At 38.5% G+C, this 25568-nt stretch overlaps 1 protein-coding gene across 7 annotated transcripts in view; it reads left to right on the plus strand.

The window, feature by feature from the left end:
• Positions 1-25568, plus strand: part of LOC134227975 (solute carrier family 12 member 1) — a 167803-nt gene that overhangs the window by 50225 nt on the left and 92010 nt on the right. For all 7 annotated transcript variants that reach the window (XM_062709698.1, XM_062709695.1, XM_062709694.1 and 4 more), the window contains exon 3: positions 16424-16459. The gene's annotated coding sequence lies outside the window, so the exon portion shown is untranslated. The remainder of the gene's footprint in view (positions 1-16423; positions 16460-25568) is intronic.

Raw genomic sequence — 25568 nt, forward strand, 5'->3', positions numbered from 1 at the left:
GTCTTCCTAAGAACTCATATTTAAGCCAATTCTTCATAATTTTTATATCAGAGGCATTGATTCATAGAAAACGGGCATTGATGAGCGCAAGTAACAGAGTCGCAGAAATGGCACGTGTGATTTTATTGGAGCTCGTTCCTCTATATGTTAACAGCATTACATTCCTCATAAAACAAAGAATCTCTACATACATTTGTATGTTGAAAAAGGACCGTTAACACGACCGCACAAGGCTTATTTGATGCTGTGTAACTTTCGCTCATCTATGTATTGTTCTAGAAGAGGCACGTTTTGTATGAATGGAACACTAAATTGTGTTAATCATTTGTAAGCGTGTAGGTGGCAATAAAAATTGAGAAATGAGAAGACGGGTAGATAGCTACGATTAACCCGCAGATGGTTAAAAAACTTGAATATAAGTGACCATGTGTCGTCTAATGTTGAATCACAACGGTTTAAAGACACATGTTTTAGGCGTGGGGCTCTCGGAAGGCAAAATATGCGTTAATGACACAGATTATTAAGAAATTTTCCATGTCGAGGAGGTGAGCTAGGGTCGTTATGGCCCCAGATCTGAGCTGACTGAACATCACCCTGCAGAAAGTCCATAAGGAAAGTGGTTGCGGGTCTTGTTCTCGTATACATGTACTTTGTCAACCAATTCTTAAAATTCAATGATGTTGATCTCTGATCGCTTATCCTTTTCTAAAATCTTTCTCCCGTTGACTTCCACGAAACTTTTGCTTATTCCGTTATAGCCTATTCAGATTGGGCTATTTATGACTTTGTTAAGTGAGAGGGTATCCAATTATTACGAGGTGTTCAGACTGCAGCAAGATAATATATCTTGACGTTTCCATGTTTCCTCATTTGCACGCTAATACAGGGTTGAATTCAAGGAGAGTTTTAAAATTTAATTTGCGAAATCAAGCATTTGTGTGGCGACAATCGAACATTTTTTTCTGAACAAAGTTTCTACGGAAAAAAAATATAAAAAAAATATGAAAAGGGATTTTCGAAGAATATTTGAAGCTCTCATTAAGGATAATGAGCGAAGCTATACATTCATTAGTTGGGTGCGCCGTTCTTCGGGGAATCAGACTATTCCTCAATTTATTTTTAAGTGTAAAAAGTATTTTGATTCTGTACTATGATCGAACGGAGATTTGATAGAAAAAAATAGATACTTTTAGGAATTCTCACAGATAAATAAAAAAAAGGACGATTGGACCAATTTTCAAGAAATATTATTGAACTAAAATGTATTTCCACCAGTATCTCCATGTATGAAGGGCAACTCAGCAATTTATTTTTTTTTTTCAAAAATTGAAACTGAACCATTGCGTTCTACTCGATACAGCTTCTAACAAAATCGAATCGTGTAAATGTGATCCCATTCAAATCGTACAGTTGTCCCACGTGAAAAATGTTGAAATTCAAAGTATATTAAGCCATTCAAGGAGCAGAATTGAAACAATTTATGAAATCATGTTTATTCATCAAATATATTCGTTTTACAACCATTCCTACGTTTTAAATTGTCTTCCGCATTGGCCCTTGAACTTTGAAAATTTATTCGATTTGTTCTATTAAATCTAGGTTTAAGTTAAATACTTCATGTTAATTCTAGAGAGCATCTGTTTTTTAAACAATTCATGTTGAATATGTGGAGAATAAATAATTATCATCATTATTTTTCATCATATAAAATGCTTTCCACATTACGTAAATAATGACATCATAAAGCGTATTTACCCTGAAACGCCAATTATTATGTCATTAATGGTGTAATCTGAATAGGCTATTACAGATAAGAAACATCATTCGTAAAGTTAAGAATCCTAAAATCTTTCCTTTAAAAAATAAATAAATAAATAACTCGAACTTTTCATGCGTTATTGATGCATTCCTCAAACTCGATTCAACTGCGAGAATGTCGGGATCCCTTACTAAATAACTTAATTGATAATAATCAAGTTGCACATGTAGAAATATTAAAAAGGGCTTCTATAATAGATACCTTGCCTTATCATAGCAAATTCAATAATCAAACTGTAATAGTCGAAGCACGCATTTTAAAGAAATAGGATTCATAATAAAATTGTTTGTGTTTTGTTTGTCTAAAAGATTTTTACTAAGTGTAAAATGATAATTGTATTATCATAAACTCCAAAACCTAATAATCGATTGAGATAATTTTCTCGATGATCAACAAAAATTAAATTATTTTTCAAAGACATGAGTAGAACCAGTTCGTCCGATAACAATATATCATTCCGAGCGTATGTTTTTTTTTAGTATGCTCTCTTATGATGCTTTCTGGGCACTGATACTTTAATAAAATTTCCGCTTATTCGGGTGAATAACCTGAATGGATTTTCCCCCAAAAACATCCACTGATTCACTGATTCTGTTAGCTCAATACATGTTCACAAAAACTGCGCCAGTGCACAAGGATAAACTATGACGACCAACGATGATGATGGTAAATCTCACAGATGAACGGAAACGAGGGAACAAAAAGTTTCATAACATTCGAGCTTGCATTTTGCCCATCAACATCTCGTGCTTGGCCAACTTCGTCATAACGAGTTGAGAGAGTTGACAAACGATACCAATTTTGAGCATGTCTCTCCCTAATCTGCGCGGGGATTTTTCTTTGGTTTTACCTCAATCCTCAGCGTTGAATGTAATGTGGTCCTCTGTCTACCGTGCCACAGGGTGAGAACAATGAATTATGGATATGCATCCGGTGTCTTTCCAGAAAGGAAACACACGTGAGGAAATTTTTTATATAATTGGTGTTTTAAAACAGAAAACTTTCATGAACTTGATTGTTGCGAAAACTGTCAAAATTAATAGCTTCGAAATTCTTTGTAATTTGGCAATTGAAGAATGTTTTTTCCTTACGTGTATAACGATAGTTCTCCACCAGCTCCTAGTGGGTAAAGTACATACCAACTCGAAGCACGTGAAAAACTATCCTCCGCTATCACCGTGCGTCATCACCTTCGTACCGAGAAATACTTGCGCTCCAACGCTATGGGATATGGTACTTTGGTGTGGATCAACCAATTGCAAAAATGTCTGGTTGGAGTTTAGTTTGTTCGCTAACTTTTGTCTTACTGAAGAAAGGGACGATGACGATGAAGCAGTTGTGGAGCACCCGAAGCATATCAGAAACTTGAAAAGAAAAGTTTTTTCTTCAAATTTCTTCGGAAGACAGTGTTCCAAAAAAGGGGTGCATAAATTCTCCATTTTAAACACGATACAAAGACATTATACACATATATGAGTTGAGGTTTGATCGCTAGAACGAAGTGAGAGCGAATAGATGTGATGGTTTTAAAATTTGAAGCTTCCCAAAAACTCTAATTAAGATTTGTTGATTCGTTCTTCAAATATTTAATTTATAAGATATCTAACTAAAATGATGCGACGACAACGACGCTGCTGTGTATCGTGCCGTCATGATAAATTATTTTCGTTTAGCGAGCCATTAAACAAGATCATTCATCATCTCGTTTCTAATGAGTTGACAAAGCAGGCAAACATCTGATCGTAAATGTTAATACGCTGCATATTAGCTAACTGATTATCATCATCAGTGTGACAGCTTCTATTCACCAGTACTGGCCGTTTGCCGACAAAACGAATCAGCTGTGACCGGACCACTACTGTGTGAAATCCAGCCCAGGTGTGAATCATTCGGCTATTTACAGACAGATAGCAATTGACTGGCAAACCCAAGCGATGTGTAATCTGTGGTAGTTTCATCCGGTTAACCATTATGGTGCATCAATTTGTTTGTTGATAGCGCAGTTGTTTGTAGTAATTAGCGTCCATGAGGAGATGGACTGTTCGGCGGAACGGAAGCACGTAGAAAAACGTAAACTCGAATGCAGACTAAATTTAATTTTATGGTTGGATAGAAAGCACGATAGAAAGATTTTTTCGTTGATATTTGTAGGTTTTCTATTGTGTTTTCTAATTGATTCTGATCTAATAAATCGTTTCAATGTATTCTGCTGCCGCAAGCATAACTGTTCCATATTGATATGAAAATTCTTATTTACATTATTTTATTACATATCATATTTATACATTTTGGCTTTATGGAGCACAGATTGTTTTTGAAATAAACGTTTGCATTAAAAAATGGGCTTTCTTCGGGTGGTGACCGCACGCAGCAATGTAGCAACTTTTCCCTTTGGAGCTTCTTGTCGTTCAGGGTCGTCGGCCGTTCGGAACCAAGCTTTGTTTTGATGCACTGGTTGTTGTCTAATAATGCCCAGATATTGTAGAGGCCGGAACGGGCGTAACTGGCGTCCACAAAGTACCGCACGATGTCCGTTTTCGACGCAGCGTAGTGCCGTTCTTTGAACGCACATAGGGGAACTGCTCCATTTTCCATCTCACTGAACATATATCATCGCGAAACAGAGAAATACAGCACCAATCTTGTTGCTTCTTTTTGCTAAAATGCGTGCTCACTGCTGAAAAAAAAATCACAATAATAAAAAGCAAATCAAATTCCTTTTCATTGCTTTGTTTTTGACGGGATGGAAATAGGAGCTATGAGATGAAGTGCCGAACCGTTCCTCTACTTCTGAACAGCACGGAGAAACTCAATTTACCCATTAATGGGTACTTTTATATACTATCTCTTTCTGCCTGCGGAAAAATACCCATTTTTGAAAGAACTTCAAAAAAATGGGTAAATTTTTCTGCAGAAGAAAGAGATATCACAAAAAAGTACCCTTTAATGGGTAAACGAAAATCTCCGTGAGAGATGCTTCACTGTTTTTGTTATCACGGTTATTGTTCGACTGATAGAGCTGTCAAATTTTGTCTAATGACTCATGGGTCACTATGATTGATGCTGCATGGGTAGTTTCGACAGTGCAGGTGAAGGCAGTCTTCAAAAGTTCAGAGCCCCGCACATAGGATACGTTTGCGTTGCGTTTGACACATTTCCCATGGGAAAACTGTCAAACGCAACGCAAACGTATGCTATGTGCGGGGCTCTTTCCTTTGCAATTCGTTGCATTGATGCAAAATCCAAGGAGCAGGAGAATTAATGCTCCCTATTTGTCAAGTGATCATTGCTTTGATGCATTTGCATCATTTTGGAAAATACTGCATCATTGATTTGAATCCTTTCATTGGATTCTAGGCAAAGGCAAACACGTGGTGCGTATTATTAGTAACCAGTTTGCTTTCCACTTCGTTGTTACGCCGCGAAGACGATTGTTGTTAGCAACTGGCTGTTGTGTCATATTTTGCTTTTGTAATAGGAATAACATTTGAAACTCATACGGCTGAAGAAGCAAAGTGAGAAGTTCGAAGATCAAAACTTCAATCAATTGTGTTGAGAAATGAATTTACCTACACCCAACCGGTGGATGTTAGATTTTCTAACAATTCTGTATAAGAATCTACCAAAACCTGTATAAGAACTGGGCATATGCGAAAATGTTAGATTCTTATACAAGTATTGTATAAGAATCTAACAATTTTGTAAGCTTTTCTAACAATATTTGTTTGATAGCTTACATTTTTCGCATAAGAATCTAACAATTTCGCATATGCCCAGTTTTTATACAGGTTTTGATAGATTCTTATACAGAATTGTTGGAAAATCTAACAACCGCCGGTTGGGTGTACTTATTTTACATTATATGACGCTTCCATATGTTCTGCTGGTGCTTCCGATAGTATTTTCCAGAATATAAACATATTTAGTACATCAGGTGCCGACTAGCATTTCAAACCAGTCAAACATAATTCCATTCCATTACTTTCCACTCGAACTATCCCGTTTTTCATGAATTTGCGTAAGCTAGAAGCTAGAAGTCAGCTAGAAATTTTTGTTCGTCATAATAATCATACCCTCATTCGACACAGCATAACCATGTGTGTCCTAACACTCGATTCATATCCATATAATAAAGTATAAAAAACGAGAAAGTTCGACGGGAGAATCAAGCTCTTACTCAAGAGATTGACACAATTGAATTCTGACACCACTAGCCATATAACCACATAGCCACCTTTGAGTTCCAAGCTTTCAAAGGGAAATTTGATGCTTCATTTCACAATTCGGTAGATTATCGCCTGAAATGATTTGAATCAATGATGCGATATTTCCAATCAAGTCTGCAAAGGAGCAATTGACACCGTGGATGCAAATTTATCCCAATTTGAATCATTTTTTCAAAGCATGCTTTTGCGAATCATTCTCAAAAGAGGATGCTCTTTGAAGACTGGGTGAAGGTAATAGAAAAATCGGTAATTTTTGTCCTTTTTTTTAATGCAAACGTTAAGGACAATCATCACGGAATACAAATTCAAAAGGGCGCACCACACGATGCAGAAGTAACGTACAACTGTCGTTTTTTTTATTTCACGCATGCTGCGACGTAGCAAAGCTGGAATAATAAAAATGACAGTTGTGCGTTTCTTTCGTATTCGCGAAGTCGAAGACAATTCTGCTCTTCCCTCCTATGGGAAACTCCATTGCTATCTGTCAAAGTTTGAGGGAAACATGGCCGCCATCTCCTTCTCTCTGTTGCTCTACTGTAAAAACCTATAAAGAACTGTCATTGGTTGTGTGAAGAATTTTGCTTCGACTTCGCGAATTGAGTGGTATGCCCTTGAAAACGCAAGGACTTTTTAATTTGTATTCCGTAAGGATTGTCCTTAATGTAATGCAATTTGAAATCCTTATCTAACACTCTTAAACTGAAACTAAAAAATACCTTCAACATCAGGTTCCTATCTGACCCGTTACGCTGGGATATGGATACTCTGAAGTAGTGCGTAACGGTGTAAATCCGGTCATATCACCAGGCTCGGTACAACATTGAAGCTGACAATATGACGTCCCTAACCCCGAATCCCAAGGTGTCAGGCGACCCGTGCCGAGAGAATGAATGGCCTGGGGGGTGAAACAATTAGCCAGGCAGTTAACGGAGCCTGTAATGCTGGGTAGACACTTTACCGGTGCATTACGGAGTAAGATTTACCACACTGTGCTCTAGTTCTTACCATTTTTTTTTTTTTTTTTTTTTTTATCTAATTTTATTTCAGTTCAATCAAAGGTAATTGCCTATTTCCGGGGATTAAACCACCCGACTTGGACGTTAATTTACAATGTTATGAAAACTCATATGTGAATATGTACGTTATGTACTGTAGGGTCATGGGTTCGAGTCCCATCGAAGGGAAAGTGGTTACCTCCAATACATTTTCCAAATCAATATCTTCCACATAACGTACATATTCACATATGAGTTTTCATAACATTGTAAAATAATTTTATTTGCTAATTATCTAATACATGCATTCATCTCTTAGACTAGGTGTTCCGTGTTTTCTTAACACTATCATCCTTATTTGCTATGTTATATTTGTAGTTATTATTAATACATTTCAATTGCCTCTGGCAGTTAGAATTTTTCCTCTGGTTGAATTGAACCATGTAGGAATTACAATGTTTTCAACTTAAACTAAACTTAACCTATTTTATACTAAGGGTATAAGGAGTTAATCGTTGCAATAGAAGATTGCAACGATTTTTGTCTAAAATTGGAAATTATTTTGTTGGACATTTGTTGCAATGTCTCAATATTAGAAATTCTATGAAGTTCATTGGTATTTATACCACGGAGGCAACTTCAGAATCAATTTCAAAATTTTATTTTGAATCCTCTGGAGTGCCTTCTTTCTGGTATTGCAGCAACTAGTCCATATTGGCACAGCATACAACATGGCAGGTCTAAAATTTGTTTGTAAATCAAAAGTTTGTTCTTAAGACAAAGTTTTGATTTTCTGTTTATAAGTGGATATAGGCACTTAATATATTTGTTACATTTGGCTTGAAGGCCTTCAATGTGATTTTTAAAAGTTAATTTTTGATCTAGCAGAAGTCCTAAATATTTAGCTTCGCTAGCCATTCATAGTGACAATATGTCTGCTAGAAGGTTTCAAATAAGAAGCTCTCGGCTTATGTGGGAAAATTATAAGCTGAGTTTTGGAAGCATTCGGGGAAATTTTCCATTTTTGCAAGTAAGTGGAGAAAATATCCAAACTTTTTTGCAATCTACTACAAATGACACGAAGGCTTCGCCCTTTGGCTGAAAGGCCCGTGTCATCTGCAAACAAAGATTTTTGACACCCTGGTGGTAAATCAGGTAAGTCAGAAGTAAAAATGTTATACAATATGGGCCCCAGTATGCTGCCTTGGGGGACACCAGCCCTTACAGGTAATCTATCAGATTTAGTATTCTGATAGTTTACCTGCAGTGAGCGATCTGATAAATAATTTTGGATCAGTTTAATGATGTATAGAGGAAAATTAAAATTCATCAATTTTACAATCAAACCTTCATGCCAAACACTGTCAAATGCTTTCTCTATATCAAGAAGAGCAACTCCAGTCGAATATCCTTCAGATTTGTTGAGCCGAATTAAGTTCGTAACTCTTAATAACTGATGAGTGGTTGAATGCCCATGGCGAAAACCAAATTGCTCATCAGCAAAAATAGAATTGTCATTAATATGAACCATCATTCTATTTAAAACTAGTCGACCCGGCAGACGTTGTCCTGCGTAGTAGGCGAAAATGCGCGTTGTGAACTGCCCATGGGAAATTTCCATACAAATCTTAGTTTTAGTTTTTCACGATTTACTCAACCTTACTCGTGATTTTCGCATGGGCAAATATCATATAAACCCGTCGGAAACTATAACGAATGTTTCTGCTGAAGAAATGAAAAAAAATCCATTCAGCCGTTTTCGAGTTATGCGGATACGAACACAGACCATTTTATTTTTATATATAAGATAATCATTTCAAACAGTTTGCTTATTGAAGAAAGCAAACTGATTGGGCGATAACTAGAAGCCTCAGCTGGATTTTTGTCCGGCTTCAAAATTGGAACAACTTTGGCGTTTTTCCATTTATCTGGAAAGTATGCCAATTGAAAACATTTGTTAAATAAATTAACCAAAAAGGATAAAGAGCTCTCAGGAAGTTTTTTGATACAGTTACTCTCAAAATTGAGCGTACAGCATGTATTAGATGAATATATTCGAAAATTCCAAAGGAAATTTAATTGTTGGCTCGGTTGTTTTTAATGCATTTCAATATTCATCCCTTCCTTCAATGTATGCGTACATAAAATTGTTGAAATTTTTTCTCTAAAGTTCATTTATTTGAAAATAATCTCAAAATACGCCTATTAGATGTGACAAAATTGAGCGTACAGCTAATGTTTTTCTATAAAATTTCTTATTATAAACACGATTAATGTATTTTAATATTGTTTTTTCATGATTATATTTATAATAATAAACATCCACTACTTAAACATTCAATGTTTTGAAATTAAGCCATGTTTTAATCAAAATGGCGAACAAGTGAGATGTATAAACAATGTTATTTAACAATTCAATGCTACTGGGCAAAATAGATGCTTTAATATATGGATTTCACCGCCATCGTGTCTTATATATGATAGATATTTGAAATCGAGCGAGACATACGATAAATTTGGGAAAATTCAGTCGGTAAATGATGAAAACAGATGTAAACATACAAAGAAAACGACAAATATTGGGAACGGCATATTTCAAATTAAGTATAACTTTATTTGAAAGTCAATGTTTAGGTTGCTTATAAGCTCAGGACACTCATTAATAATAATATTAATAAAAGAGCAGCACACGGATACATTATAAGATGTCATTTTATATTTGAAGACTCAATCACCGTAGGAACAAATTTGGTTGAATCATTTAAATTCACCAAAATATCATTAAATAAGCTGCCGAACGCTTAAAAAAGTTTATTTTTACTCGCCACATGGAAGTCATCCAATTGTATCCCTTATGGTAACAGACCGTGGTGTTCAATCCAAATTTAATTATGAAAATACGATTTTAGGCTATCTTTACAATATTCACTCAGAAGTGCTCTACGGGATTGAAAAGCTGTTTTTATGTTCGGTACCTTAACATGCACCTTCTACTTTTAGAATTTGACTGTGAATGATTGGATTCAATAATATTACTCTTAATGATAGACCTGAGACAATAATCGAGCTTTAAAACAAATTTAAGTTAAAAATATACTAAATTTGAATTATGTCATTGCTGACATTTGTCGTTTTATCTGTATGTTTACATCTGTTTTCATCAGTTACCGACTGAATTTTGACAAATTAATCGTATGTCTCGCTCGATTTCGATTATCTATCATATATAAGATACGATACCGGTGAAACATACAAATTAAAGCATTTATTTTGCCCACAGGCATTGAATTGTTAAATAGCAATGTTCTTACCTCTCACTTGTTCGCCATTTTGACCAAAACATGGTTTAATTTCAAAACATTGAATGTTTAAGTAGCGGATGTTTATTATTATAAATAAAATCATGAAAAAACAATATTAAAATACATTAATCGTGTTTATAATAAGAAATTTTATAGAAAAACGTTAGCTGTACGCTCAATTTTGTCACATCTAATAGGCGTATTTTGAGATTATTTTCAAATAAATGAACTTTAAAGAAAAATTTCAACAATTTTATGTGCGCATACATTGAAGGAAGGGATGAATATTGAAATGCATTAAAAACAACCGAGCTAACCATTTAATTTCCTTTGAAATTTTCGAATGTAGTCAACTAACCCATGCTGTACGCTCAATTTTGAGAGTGACTGTAAGTATGTAGAAAATACCATCATCACCCGGGGCTTTCATATTTTTAAATTTTCTAGTAATAGATCTCACTTCATCCAAATTGGTTCCCAACGAAGGGTCAAAAACATTCTCTTGATTGAGAATGTCTTCGAAGCTCCGTGTAACCTGATCCTCAATTGGACTAGTGAGACCTAGACTAAAATTATGGGCACTCTCGAACTGCTGAGCAAGTTTTTGAGCCTTTTCGCCATTTGTTAATAAAATTTTATTTTTAAGCGCTGGAATTGGCTTTTGAGGCTTTTTAAGATTTTTTGTTAATTTCCAAAAGGGTTTCGAACTGGGATCCAACTTCGAGACATTATTCTCAAAGTTGGTATTTCTCAGAATAGCGAAACGTTTTTTAATTTCATTTTGCAAATCTCGCCAAATAACTTTCAACGCGGGATCGCGAGTTCTTTGGTATTGCCTTCTTCTCACATTTTTAAGACGGATCAGTAGCTGAAGATCGTCGTCAATAATAATGGAGTTGAATTTAACTTCACATTTCGGAATTGCAATGCCTCTGGCTTCGACAATTAAATTTGTCAAAGATACGAGAGCATTATCAATATCACTTTTGGTATCGAGAGGAATATCAACATCAAAATTCCTATCGATATACGTTTTATATAAATCCCAATCAGCTCTATGATAATTAAAAGTAGAGCTGATTGGATTATAAATGGCTTCTTGTGCGATTTCAAATGTCACAGGAAGGTGATCAGAGTCAAAGTCAGCATGAGTTACCAATTGGCCACACAGCTGACTTGAATCCGTTAAAACTAAATCAATTGTAGAAGGATTTCGACTGGAAGAAAAACAAGTAGGGCCAATGGGATATTGATCAGTATAATATCCCGCAGAACAATCTTCAAATAAAATTTTGCCATTGGAATTGCTTTGAGCATTATTCCATGAACGGTGTTTGGCATTGAAGTCACCAATTACGAAGAATTTTGATTTGTTGCGAGTCAGAATTTGAAGATCAGCTTTCAACAAATTCTTTTGCTGCCCATTGCATTGAAAAGGCAAGTAGGCTGCAATGAAGAAAAATTGTCCAAAATTTGTTTCAACAGAAACTCCCAAGGTTTCAAAAACTTTGGTTTCAAACGAAGAAAATAATTTATGTTTGATACGTCTATTAATGACAATGGCGACCCCACCACAGGCGCTGTCAAGACGATCATTTCTGTAGATAAAATAGTTTGGATCTCTTTTAATGGAGAGTCCTGGTTTTAAATACGTTTCAGTTATAATGGCAATATGCACATTATGAACTGAAAGGAAGTTGAATAATTCATCTTCCTTACCCTTTAGAGAGCGGGCATTCCAATTTAGAACTTTCACACAATTATTTGGATCCATTGAAACGGAGTCCGATAACAATTTTTTGTGTGTACTTTATACCAACCTGAACAGCTTCAGGAATGGTATTTGCTTTGAACATTGCATCAATCATGTGATGCAATTGTTCAGTTAAAAATCAAATCAAAGCAGTCATGCTACCTGAATCGGCAACATGACCGTTATTTTCCGTTGGGACATGGGTATAAACCTCATTTTGAGAAGAGAAATTTGGTCTACCAGCAGCGATGTTTGCATACATAAATTGGAATTTACTGAAGTGCTTGCTACCCGTTGACGAGCGGCAAAATTTGTTTGTGAATTGTGGTGGGTATGAATTGCTCGACCGGTAACCGGTTTCGAAATTTGAGCGTTTGAAAAATTTCTACCCGTCGAATCTGGGATCCGATTGGAATTTCCCGTCATCAATTTTGCACGGGAATTCAAAACTTTTTTGCGTGAAGGGCATTCCCAGAAATTGGATTTATGATTGCCCCCACAGTTTGCGCACTTAAATTTATTGGAATCTTCTCTCACAGGACATGCGTCCTTGGCGTGAGAGGTTCCACCACAAATCATGCATTTAGCATCCATTCCATGTGACAATGTTTGGTCCCATGATCCCACTTTTGGCATTTATGGCACTGGGTGGGGTTTTAGAAATTTCTCCCAGGCCTGCGGAAATGTTCCCATGTAACACGGACATGGGACATAATACAGGCCTTTTCCAAACTTTTCATATTATTTAGTTCACTTTTGTTAAAATGAACTAAATAAAATTCTTGAGAAATGCCCCTCTGGGAAGTACCAGAATGGGATTTCTTTTTCATCTTAATTACTTGGACTGGTGAAAATCCAAGCAATGGAGAAATTTCAATTTTAATCTCACCCAGTGATTTGTCATCACTGGGGAGACCTTTCAAGACGACTTTGAACAATCGCTCAGTTTTGTCGTCGTATGTGAAGAATTTATGGCGCTTCTCAGTTAAATAGTGAAGAAGACGTTTGCGATCGTCAAAGGACCCTGGCAAAACGCGGCAGTCACCCTTCCTAGCAATCTGAAATGAAACCTTGATCCCCTGAAGGTTACTCAAAATCTCATTCCGGAAGCCAGAAAACTCGGCAACAGATACCACAATTGGCGGAATCCTTTGCTTTTTCGCATGAATCGAATCGCCTGGGCTAGAGGTAGATTCGATTTGCTCAATTTCATCATTAATCAAATCGAACTGATTGCTCAGTTCGATTGGAGAAGAATTATTTCCGATATTAGAGTTAGAAGGAGTATCTGAATTCTCCAGCTTCCTTCTATTTTTTCCGCGCTTTGGCAGGACGGTCTTGAAACCTTGTTTTTTTGAAGGAAGTGGAGAATTCAGAGACTCCCCCTTCCTCTTGTTTTTATTAATGCTCATGGCTGAGCGTGGAGACGTGACCTTCTAAGAGGTTTTTTCCCAGAACGGTGTCCCTGCAGGATTACCACCGCTTGTCGGAATTTTACTTCCGCAAACGGGTCAAACGTAAAACGAAGGCACGGGTCCTTGCAAAGATCGTAACGGGATCAGTGGGTACAAATAGCGCTAAGAAGCACCGTTGAAATTAAAATAGCTTCGGGTAGTATTAAAAACTTCCTTCCGCAAAGAGAGAAAGAACCGCACAGCACGAAAGCACGATGCGGTCTGACTATTTTTGTTAATGCTTATGAGTGATGGTCGGAAGAGTATGGAACGACTATAATTTGCTTTTAGATGACCCATAGAGCCTTCAACGCCTATAATTTAGCAGGAAACTGGAACGACTATAATTTGCTTTTAGATGACCCATAGAGCCTTCAGCGCCTATAATTTAGCAGGAAACTCCATATCTGCTTAAGACTTAAGGATGGCTAGGAAGTCAGCCGCCCAGGCGTGGCTGACCGGTGGATCCTAAGTGCACCCACCCGTAGTACATCGAGGTACAATACTCTTGAAAAACTACGTAAATTGTATTTCTCCTCCTACATAAACTCTCATGTAGCGCAATTTTCGTTCTTTGCAACCTTCGTGATTGGAGCCGCACTTAACGTACATAGGCTATGATTCCTCTTCTATGTGGGAGCAATCCTTCGATGCGTGGCTCACTTACTCAATCATGTGTCCCAAACACAAAAAAAAAACAAATCTTATGATTCTTGTATTAAATCTTAGCAAAATACACAGGATTTTGTTTTTACACGATTTTTTTTCACTCGTATTTTTGATCGTGTGACTTCAATTTGCCACCAAACTCTTCGCAACATGTTTCAAAAAATCCAGAATAAATCAAAGAAAAATCACATGATAATTAATATACGTTAAACATTTAGGATGAGTGGAAAATTGAGAAAATGTAAATCGCGTAAAAACAAAATCCAGTGTAATGCAAAGTTGTGAGATTTCAATTCTATTGAAATTATCTAAAATTGTATGTGTCAAAAAATTATACAGTTTCTGTAAAATTCTTATGCAGAACTGTATTAAAATCTGCTATCCGCTGGTTGGGTTTAGGGCCAACATGAAAGATCGCCATCCTGGGCGACTAATCGCTTTAGCCTTAACCTCCAGATCAGATTCTAACGACTTTCCTTATTTTTTTTATGTTTCGTCGCCATGAGCCCCTGAGTCTGAGTCGCTTGCTGGCAGATTCCGTCTCTGCTCTTTCGTAATGTGTGGCCGATCAACAACTATTTACCATCTCAAAATTCTGTTGATATCGGTTTTTTATGGCATCGTCGATGGAGCTCAGCATTCGAGAGCCAGTTGTAAAGCTACCAGGCCCAAATTCTAAAACGTAGACATCGGTTGATGAATACTTGTAACGTCGGCGTGACCACTATTGATACACACGAAGTCTCACTGGGTACAACAACTGAGGCATGCCGGACTCCGGTATTGTTATACCAAACAACCGTCTACCGTGGTATTGTTATACCACACAACACGGATTTCATGCGTGGCTTCCATCAGATTTTCCACAAGGAGATGTCATGTGTCGTGTCAGTTCATGTTTCATGACCAAATGCGTCGCAGTTGGTGCACTGCGTCACATCGCATTTTTTGGCCGGTACCGCTCCCCCTTAACAATGATACCGAAAATTACCCTGGCCTTCCGCAGGTCCATCATATTGATGGAAGCCTTCTCTACGTGCAAACGCTTGATTGATGATACGTTTCTTTACGAGTGCTTGGACGCGCTTCGCATCGCTCGACGCTTCAGTATGTCATCGCCGTAAGGTTCATAAGTTTAAAATTCATGCCCGGCTAGAAAAGCACCCACCGCTCGTTGGCCTGCCATTGTGGAGCAGACGACTTTTGTGTTCGTGTTGCACAATACAAATGGTGAATCTGTTTTTACAGTAGATGCATAAGTATTAGATTGCTAATGGCGCTTCAAATCTTGTGATCAACATGTTTCGTTCAAGACGGTACTTTATGTATCAAATGTCTCAATTTTTATATTTAGCCAAAACAATAAATTTGACATTCAAGGTACCGATCAAACGCTTCATGCAATATCCGGGTTACTATAGTTGAATCATGTTGATCATGCTGTATGGGATAACAGCGCCTCTAACGTTCTAATACTTCTGCTTCTACTATTTTTACCAACTAGGCTCTTCGCATGGCGCCTTACTTCGTTGCTTAGGCGAAACTTTGGATCCCGCCAGAACAGCAAATAGTTTGCCTGCTAACAGAGCAGCGCACAGATCCGACGCATTGTCATTCAACCGGAGCCATTTAGAGTCGCTCAAGAGAGATTTGTTGTTGAGGAGAAGGAAATCCCTGTTGGGTAGGGAACAATTGGCCGTCGATAACAGCGACGTCGTTTTGATGGATGACACCTCAAGAAGGTGCGTAAGTACGGGCGACAAATCATGGTGTCGCTATTCCAAAACAGGACATCATTTTAATCGATTTACAAATGGAGACGCGTGGTAGATCATTAGATTAAGAACAATTTAATCTAGCTTTTGACAAATTTGTAATACAAAATTAAACATATCTATGTTTATGTTTATGTGAGAGAAAAAAGGAAATAGCGTCCACTTAAATTAATCCACATCTTTATTTCATTCATATGTTTTATACGTTATGATCAATCAGTTATACAACATTACGCTATATACATTGTTTTTATTTGGAATATGTCAAATTGAAATTGGATCCACCCTGGGTTTTAGTTGGATTGCTTAGGTAGTTGCCTTTCTAATGGAAACTGTTAAAGTCGACCATATAACTTAACAAATGTGTTTCAAAATGTTTAATATATTATGAATTTCGAAACTAAATCTGTAATCGTTTTTCTCATTTCAGATTCCACAATCGAAAGGCAATTTAGAACAATATCTGGTAAGTAGTTATAATATTATTAATGTCGGTACCGTTCTCCCTCTTAACTAAGTTTGACACAAATTATTCTTTTGTGGCGTTTTACCACGCTAGAACAAACTGCTTTGATTCTCAGAAGAACATGGGGTAATCAAATCTATCAACCTTCCCTTATGCAATTAAAAAAACGGTGCTGTCTAATGTAAAAAATCAGGCTGATCAGACTTATTGTCTGATTGTAAATGAGATCATAGCTCACATATGGCAGCGTTCAGCTTTTTTCTTTGATAATCTAGCATTTTTATCCTTTCTGATTTCAAACTCAATTTTATTGGCACATCGGTCTCGATGCTACTCGTATAGTGGAAGAAAGCAGCGTGTGTGCGAAAGCAGATGGGAAAGAACGGACGCCGAAAGTTATCGCTAAGTTAGTTAGAAAGTTATCTCTAAATGATGAACATCGATCGCTAGAACTAATTTAGTATTACGGAGACGAGCCAGCCTCGGGCTGAAAGTCTCCTTAATAAAGACACAAAAAAAAAAAAAAAAAAATAATTTAGTATTAGCCGAATAATAAATATGCGTATCGTTGCCTTCTTTTTTAAGTCTCGGTTACAGTGACTTTCATTTACTGCCCGAGCCATCTCCAGAAAGGATGTACAACAAAGACGGACATTTCAATAATTTAATTATTCCTAAATGGCCCTCGCATACTTCAACACCTTTCAAAGCTTTTTTCACACTTGTCGCAGCCTAGCGAAACCTTCAAATTCCTCCTTCTTCTTAAATGGCTCTACATTCAAACTGGAACTTGACCTGCTTGAAACTAGATCGTCAATGTCAATAGCCAGGCCAGACCAGGTCACAAGAGACTCTCCGGCAATCCCAGGGTCGGCTAACTACTGGGTAATCAAGGGTTTTTCGCGGTAAACAAAAACTAACAACACAGAACTTTCACTTTTCTTGTATATAATTTATTGAATCCTAATTGTGGCGTGTACGTGTTGTTCTATGTAATAAATTTTTGTTAATTTGTTAAGTGTGACCTATTTTAAACGTTGGTACCGGTACATACCGCTGCTTCTGTTGGTGACGGGAGCAGAAAGGCCGACACAGCGACCCCTGTCGAGCTGTGTGACCAGAAATCTCGCCCGGAATAGCGAGGCGAGCGGCTATGCGGACGATCGTCGTCCGACGGGACCAGCGGGCGTTGCTGGACGATGGTGGGCAGGCGTCTTCCCTCGTAGGCGCAATCGGCCGGCCGTGGCTTAGCCACCTTGGACGGCCGAGAGGGGAAATCTCCTTTGCGGTTAGAGCCTACGGCCCGAGATATAGGTCCTCCTTTGAGGATCCACGGTCTTTTACGGTTAGGCGCGGAAGCCTGAAGGCTTCGCGGGCCGAGCCGTGTGCTGGACGGAAAGCAGTTTGAAAAGAGACGTAGGAAAAGAGGTCCTGAACACTTTCCCCCAATGTGTAATCTAGCTCCTGCTAGGAAAAGGGGGGGGGTTGGTCACTGTTCTCACTGCACTTAAACACGTCTACAGCACACGGACGCCTGATATCAAAGAGTCCGAAGTTGGGCAATGGCTTCTCTTTTAAAACAAATTCCCTTCATAATTCTCCCGCTATTTTGCATTTTGCTTTCATCCAACATGGCATTTATCCAAGCATGATGCCATGTTGGATATTTTATAGCACTCTCATGTCATTACAGCGGTACCAAACCCTAACGCTTCTGTGGTAGCTCTGCTGTTTTTACACGAGAAACGTGAAGGTTCCGACAAAACAACATAAATACAAAACAAAAATCTACCATTTGTAACCAAACGGTTACATGCTTTTCAACTGAGTATTCTTTTAGCATTTCCTCAGTTATTAATTGAAAACTTTTATATGCCCGCCATTACATGATGAGTATGCATATTGTGTGGCAAGTACAATGGATGCACTGTGCCCAGTGGAAAATATTTCCAACCTGAAAACATCCTAGACCGGAACAGGAATCGAACTAGCTATCTCTGGATTGGCAATCCTACGCCTTTTCTTGCAAAGCAACTGGAGACCCCATGGGATTCCATTCTTTCCCATCTGCTTTCGCACATACTCCCTTCCACTATACGAGTACCATCGAGATCGATATGCCAATAAAATTGAATTTGAAACTGATCACGGTCGTACAATTTCTGTCTTTCTGCTTTTTAATTTTTTCTTATCTTCACCTTAGTGCAATAATTTATTTGAACGACGAAACTACTGTGCATTTGAACCACGAAGAAATTGTCTGTCACGCCCTCGAGTGCAATGTTAAACAATAAATTCGAAACTGCATCACTCTGTTTCAATCCATCTATGGTCACAAACGAGGCTGACACTGCGTTTCCAATCCGAATTCTTGAATTCGAGCTTTAAAGCGTTCCATGTATCAGTATAATCAGTTTCACCGGAAAACCATGTTCAGACATCATCTGCCACAGCTCATTTCTTTTCACTGGATCGTACACTGCTTTGAAATCAATGAACAGATGGTGAGTCTGCTAGTTGTACTCCTGTACATGTTTTCAGTTACTGTTGAGGAGCGTAGAGAAGTGAAGGCCGCAATAGAGTGGGCAAAAACCAGAGCAGCTAAGGCAGTTAAATGTGGGTGGAGTCCCTGACCGACTAAGAGGAGGAGGCTGCAAAAACTGGCGATATTCGCCTTCTCTACGATACCTCACGACGCCTGAGTAGAGCAAGGATGAATCCGAGTATGCCGGTAAAAGACGCGACAGCATGGGTGCGACGCATTACCCGCGTCAACACCATCATTCCAGGAGATTGAAACAGCTGTCTACACACATGTTGAATCAACTTTTTTGCAGCATCTGGGAAACGGGGAAAGGGGATTTAACTGTGTGCGACAGTTGACGAGGCATCATGTTACTGTATGTATTGTTCTCTAAGTTCTGTGCAGTTCTGTGTTCTAAATCGGATACATGAGAAAATAGACACAACTTTTCCACGGCAGCAGACACAATTTTGCCCCGGAAGATCATGTTGTCACGCCGGACCATTTTGTCACGCTCCATCCTGGTGCAAGTCAACGAACTCCAAGAGTCCCTTCATATGGTGTTCATTGGCAACGAAAAAGCTTTCGATCGTTTGAACCACGACAATCTGTGGGGTGCCCATTGCCGCAAGGAAGTTCAGGACAGAGTCGTCAGCAAAGCAAACTCCAACAAGGGTTCAGTGAATAAGGCCTTACAATCAAAATCTGAAAACTTTTCAGTGGGAAAACACATGTATCAAATTTGACATTTCGGGACTTACACGACATTGAGTATTGTATGCTGGTCCATGTTGTGTACAACATAGGTTTTTTTTCGATGATATTGTGCTTATTACAAATGTTAAGTTTATTTTAATTAAAATATCACTGTACGCTTGAAGCGGCTTGATCTATTTTTTTTCTTTATTTTTTGAGCATGAGCATGAGCATTATGACCACACAATTCGTAGTTGCTACTCCGTGATTGACTAGAACTTGCGAAATTGCACAGAGAACACAATAAATGGGGCTTGGGACTAGCTACCCATTCTCAATGTACATGTTTTGGGAGCTCAAATATCTAAAGTAAATAACGGCGCCGGCCACGTCCTTACGGTCATATAGGAAGGGAAGGATTGTTAGTCCGACTCTCGTTGCTACTAGAGACCGAATATACCTCTGCATCTCCACGATTGTCTTGGGATAGGATATCGTTTTAGTTGCAAAGGATAATTTATCTGGATTCACTTCGATAAGTTATGTGATCTGTGGGATGGGAAATAATACTCTCGCTGTCTGCAACTTTCACTTTCTGATTCATTTACTCACCCGCGCAAAGCAGAACAAAATTACGGCGACCGACCGATCGTTTTGCCTTCCGCACAAAGCAAAACCAAATTTCGACGACCGGCCATCACCAAGCGATTAATATGAACTTTGATCAAAATTCGTCTCGCCTCAAATTATGGCTTAAGAGCTGCTTTCACTGATGACACTTCATACGCAACCGTAGCAGAGATAAACACCACCATAGCCACCATCGTAGAGGCACGCAAGAAAATTCCATCTGAGTACTGTTGATGCTGACGACGACGACCGCGCGACCCACACCATCGCCGGGACAAGAAACACACTTTCACTTTTTGATTCATTTACTCACCCGCGCAAAGCAAAACAAAATAACGGCGACCGGCCGATCGTTTTGCCTTCCGCACAAAGCAAAACTAAATTTCGCTGGATTCACCTAGATTCGAACTACTGACCTCTGGAATGGAAAGCGCTTGCTGTGCCACAAAACCATCGAAACACACATTCTTTTTTTTCTTTTTTTTTTCATATCAAATGTTTCTGACTAAGTTTTAAATTGTATCGATGAAATTAATATTCTTGTTAAGCCGCGGCGTCCGACTTCGACGCGTGTTGTACACCGTCGAGAGTTTTGAGCGCAGGCATACTGCAACGAGGTAGTGGTCGGATTCAATATTCGCACTGCGGTAAGTGCGGACATTCGTGATGTCGGAGAAGAATTTACCGTCGATTAGAACGTGGTCGATTTGATTTTCCGTTTCTTGGTTAGGTGATCTCCATGTGGCCTTGTGGATATTTTTGCGGGGAAAAAAGGTGCTTCGGACTACCATTCCGCGGGAGGCTGCGAAGTTTATGCATCGTTGGCCGTTGTAATTCGATACGGTGTGCAGACTATCCGGTCCGATGACCGGTCTATACATTTCCTCCCTTCCTACCTATGCGTTCATGTTACCGATGACGATTTTGACGTCCAGCAGTGGGCATCCATCGTATGTCTGCTCCAGCTGTGCGTAGAACGCTTCTTTCTCGTCGTCGAATCTCCCTTCGTGTGGGCAGTGCACGCTGATGATACTATAGTTGAAGAAACGGCCTTTAATCATCAGCTTGCACATCCTTGCGTTGATTGGCTGCCACCCAATCACACGATGGCGCATCTTACCCAGCACTATGAAGCCGGTTCCCAGCTTGTTGGTGGTGCCACAGCTTTGGTAGAAGGTAGCCGCTCGATGCCCGCTTTCCCACACTTTCTGTTCGGTCCAGCAAGCGCCACGACGTCGAAGTTACGAGGATGTAATTCATCGTAGATTATCCTGTAACAACCTGCGAAACCTAGCGACTTGCAGTTCCATGTTCCAAGCTTCCAATCGTGATCCTTTATTCGTCGCCTAGGTCTTTGCCGATTATATCGAGTCGCATCATCTCTTATATTGTTCGTAATTATTGGTTTTACAGGCGGCTTATTGGGCCTGCGCAAACCTCCTGTCTCGTCGGAAGGGCCGTCGTGTCAAGGCTTTTTAGCGTCCCACCTAACACCAGGACTTGGGCTTGTGCGCTTTGAGCGGCACACGGTCGCTTTGGTGGGGCCTTCTTGCGGATACATGCAGCTTTTTATAGAGGTTTAACAGGGCCCACTGTCAAACCCCACCACATCCTAGGCAAGTCCCACAACTCGCAGATGGCCTGGGGAGGGATCATCAAGCCCTTGGACATAGTCCCTGCTGTCCTAAGACTAGACAAATTATATCCGAATTACAAAGTTTACAAATCGTTCGAAAGATAAACTTATCAATGTTGTGGCTATGTGGTGATACGCTGGTTCCAGAGACAATGGCCACCGGGAAACAACTTCTACGGGGACCTTGTCGGTCATATAAAGGGAGCATAAAAATAGCTCCATATCTGTCTTTCGATGGGTATTTTTTATAGATTCTTATAAAACGGGGATATATGGTCCATAAGAGAGTCTCCGACCAAAATGGCCACTCCGGGAACCTGCAAGGTACCCTTGAGCAACCCGTAGAAGGGGACATATCTATTTTAACAACAAAATATGTCGTACAACGTTGTGATTTTTCACCAAATAGATGATCATGCGCTTGAAATACATTATCGACCTCATTAGCCACTTTTGGAACCTATGAGATGCTATGGAACCATGGAACCCGTAGAAGGGGACATATCCATTTTTACACTAGAATATGCTGTGTATCAGCTCTTTCATCATGATTTTCCATCATCCACTTGAAATCAGATCTCGACTGAGAGTTCTCACTGTAAAAATTACAACTTCAATTTGAGAAGAAACTTTCATTTGAATCAATTTAGTATTTGAATAAATTAAATTAGAAAATTTTGGAATCCCTACTTTTTTTTCTTTATGTGTAGCATTGTTGACAGTCAACCCTCAAAATTGGAAACTAACTTCCTTCAAGAAAATATTGTTTATAAAACAGTAAATCTGTATTGGAATGTAATTAAATCGCTTGTAAGACGAGTAAGTACTATGTCTTTAAATTTCACCAGTTTGTAAACTCGACGTTTGTGTCTCGACGAATCGAGTTAAATAAAAGATACTTAAGACGGCCTTACTGTTGAGGTCAAAGTACGTATATGTAAAAATTTCAAAGTAGTGGAATTTAATGGAATAGTATACAAATTAGTCATACGACTAGTGAAGACATTCCATTTAACAAGCTTAAAAAATTGTAATAATGATGTAATTAAATCTTCAATGAAAAAAAACCTTTTCCGTTGATCATTTCGTCTTTTGGTGAAAACTTGATATGATTAATTTGTCAACTGCTGTAAATTTCGAATCTTCCGAAATCCAATTTAATAAAACCGCTCCACAGCTTCATAAAAGTCAGCCGAAACCTGTTGTCAACAAATTCACTCAACCATGTCACCAGATGCGACCGTTGTTACACCACTTCTGCCTTCCACGAATCGTGAGAATGGACTCTTTCGAACGAATATCTTGTGGTCGAAAAATATATACTCAAATATATTCGCTCAATAATGCACCTAAATAGTAATAAATAATTTATTATTTAGGTTATCGTTGATAAAAATAGTAGATTGTGCCATGGTTTAATTATATTTTTACATATCAGATAAATAGATATTCTGAAAAAATGGAAAGAATAAATAAAAATGTTAGAAACCATTTAAATTCCATGCAAATAACAAATTTTAAATCAAATGTAAATTTGTTAATTTTTCTACTTCAAGTTGAAAGAACTTTGATTAATTCGAAGTGTCTAGTGGAGTGCTTCATTGGACTGTAAATATTTGTGGCACTTTTAAACAGCTGGCATAGCTAGACGTAACTCCAATGAGAAGTTATACTGGATGCTGGCTAGCCCAAAAATCCGTGCACAACAGCTTTTTTTTTGTTCTAGGTAATGGCGTGTAAACATTGTTCAACGTTGACCGAGTGTGATGTTGCGCCTTCCGTCGTCGCAGCCGTTGCCTCAAATTATGCAAATGAGATGGTCTGGGATTAGCACGTTGGTCGCCGCGCGTACCGGCACGATTTGCATAAATTGACCCACTTTCCAGTCAATGGCGAATGAGAGCAGAGCAGCGAGTCGATGAGGTGTGTAGTGCTGCCCGTTTGATAGCCTGTTGGACTACCGAAAACTGGACCCATATCATGTTGACGGCGACATCGACACGGTGCTGGCTGGTGGGATTGAACAAGTGGCCGAATCATGTGGTTAATCGGATAGGGCATCACAGTTTCATCGGAACCAAGATGGACACGTTCTTTGATGGTGCTCCACAATATTGCTGATGTTGACGGGCGAGACCGATGCCCAACTAAATTGATTTAGCTAAAAGTGGGGGTTTTGGTTCTCTGATTCTTAAGCGGATTAGTTCAAACACAGGCTGGTGCTGTGCCAGGAAATGAAATGTTTACATGAAACGATATGACTATCAGGGTGATTGATTTGCTACAATGATTCGTGATTTGTGAGCATTGGTAGAGGTCAATCAGTAGATGTAAATGTTCCGTATGATGACTACTAGTAATTGAATTTCGCTCTCTGACAGCAGCTGTTTTAGCCAACGTTAGGAACATGGTGAAAATGGAGGTTACTGTTTTATCACACTTTAATTAAATATTCGCATGTTCAACACAACCTTTGGTTTCATTGACGAAATTTGTGAACATTCACAGTAAATTACAGTCATAGTCATCGCAGCAAAACGCATCAAAATGATTCGTTGGTGTTCTTCTCAACCTTCCACCTTAATTATTTGTCATCATTCTGAATTTCTTTTTCATGATCATTTCCAACCCAATTGATATGTAGCGAAAACTGTGGTCGTCTTGCGGAAAAAGTATGTACTAACAGTACATAAACGGTAAGAGGTGCCGCGTTTGAATTCTCTAGGAACTATAGACACTTTCAAAAGAAGGGTAAAAAACTCGGATTAATTCACCTAGTGGTGATGGTACCTTTCCCGTGTATGATAAAATGTAAAGAGCAAAACACATAAAAAAGGTCGAAAGCATCTTTAGCAGATAGATTCCATTATTCCTACACTAGGGTGGCTCAAAAAACACTTTTTCAAATTTTTTGATGGGCCGCCCTCTTATTCGGTTCTATTTGATGCCCTGATGCTCTGGACAAAATTTCAGCCAAATCGGTCAACGTTTGGGCGGTGCTAAACTCGTTGGAAGTTTATATGGAAAAATGTATGTAGAAATATCCAAAAACAGTGATTTGCAGTTAGACGGTACAATTTACGATCAAGAACCATTATACTCATTCAGTTCTTGTAGAATTAAATACAGAATGTTATGCTGAAAACCGCGAGAAGATTAGAGTTTTTTAGGCAAAGATATTAGCATTTTACTGGAGTGATGTAGGGGTGAATTTATTTCTTTTCAAAGGTAAAAGAAACGAAATTTGCTCAAACCCCACTTCAGAGAAATGCTAATAACTTAGCAGGGCAAACTCTAATCTTCTCGCGGTTTTCTGCTTAGCATTCTGTATTAAATTCTTCAAGATCTGAGTGAGTATCATAGTTCTTCATCGTAAGTTGTGCCGTCCAACTGCAATTGACTGTTTTGGGATGTTTCTGCATACATTTTTGCATATAAACTTCCAACGAGTTTAGCACTGCCCAAACGTTGACCGATTTGGCTGAAATTTTGTCCAGAGCATCAGGGCATCAAATAGATTCGAATAAGAGGGCGGCCCATCAAAAAATTGAAAAAAGTTTTCCCATACTAATTTGAGCCACCCTATTCCTACACACTCAGTTTTTATTTCTGCAGCTCAGCAA

Source organism: Armigeres subalbatus, chromosome 3, assembly GCF_024139115.2.
Source record: "Armigeres subalbatus isolate Guangzhou_Male chromosome 3, GZ_Asu_2, whole genome shotgun sequence".
Taxonomy (NCBI): domain Eukaryota; kingdom Metazoa; phylum Arthropoda; class Insecta; order Diptera; family Culicidae; genus Armigeres; species Armigeres subalbatus.